The sequence below is a fragment of the Lolium rigidum genome, chromosome 2, assembly GCF_022539505.1.
Source record: "Lolium rigidum isolate FL_2022 chromosome 2, APGP_CSIRO_Lrig_0.1, whole genome shotgun sequence".
NCBI classification, from domain to species: domain Eukaryota; kingdom Viridiplantae; phylum Streptophyta; class Magnoliopsida; order Poales; family Poaceae; genus Lolium; species Lolium rigidum.
In genome coordinates this window covers 250869466-250870763 of record NC_061509.1, presented here as the reverse complement: position 1 = coordinate 250870763, position 1298 = coordinate 250869466, and positions in this window count along the sequence as shown.

Genomic DNA, 1298 nt, shown 5'->3' with positions numbered 1-1298 from the left:
TCATCAAATATAGGAGGCATATTGTAATCATAATCAAATTTATCCTCCATAACAAAGCGGTACTAAAAGACCAATATCATTATAATCATCATAAATAGGAGGCAAAGTATCATCAAAGTAAATTTTCTCCTCAATGCTTGGGGGACTAAAAATATCATGCTCATCAAAGCCAGCTTCCCCAAGCTTAGAATTTTCCATATCATTAGCAACAATGGTGTTCAAAGCGTTCATACTAATATGTTCCATAGGTTTTTTAATTTTCGCATCAAACCATCCTTGTCTTAAATCAGGAAATAAAATAAGAAGCTCATTGTTGTCCATTATGCCTAACTAGTGTAAACAAGAAACAAAAAGATGCAATTGTAGGATCTAAAGGAAATAGCTTCGAGCACACACACAACCGCAACAGAAAAGTACTTAGTTACCTGGGACCGGAGTATGAGTGCCTTTTACCTTTCCTCCCCGGCAACAGCGCCAGAAAAGTGCTTAGTTGCCGGGGTCTGGAGTGTGAGTGTCGTTTACCTTTCCTCCCCGGCAACGGCGCCAGAAAAGTGCTTGATGTCTACGGGTGCTTCTATTCTTGTAGACAGTGTTGGGCCTCCAAGAGCAGAGGTTTGTAGAACAGCGAGCAAGTTTCCCTTAAGTGGATCACCCAAGGTTTATCGAACTCGGGGAGGAAGAGGTCAAAGATATCCCTCTCATGCAACCCCGCAACCACAAAGCAAGAAGTCTCTTGTGTCCCCAACACACCTAATAGGTGCACTATTTCGGCGAAGAGATAGTGAAATACAGGTGGTATGAATAAGTATGAGCAGTGAGCAATGGCACCGTAAAAGTGCTTTGCTGTCCAGGATCGGCGTGTGGTTGATGGTGGTAATATTGCAGAAGTATAAATGCAAGTAAAACAGGAAACAAGCAGCGATAGCAGTATTTAGGAACAAGGCCTAGGGATCATACTTTCACTAGTGGACACTCTCAACATTGATCACATAACAGAATAAATAAATAGATGCTAGACTCTACACCCTCTTGTTGGATGATGAACACCACTAACCGTGTAGGATTACACGAACCCTCAATGCCGGAGTTAACAAGCTCCACAATATTCAATGTTCATATTTAAATAACCTTAGAGTGCATAACAGATCAACATAACCAAACCAAGTACTAACATAGCATGCACACTGTCACCTTCACACTACGAAAGGAGGAATAGATCACATCAATACTATCATAGCAATAGTTAACTTCATAATCTACAAGAGATCACAATCATAGCCTACGCCAAGTACTACATG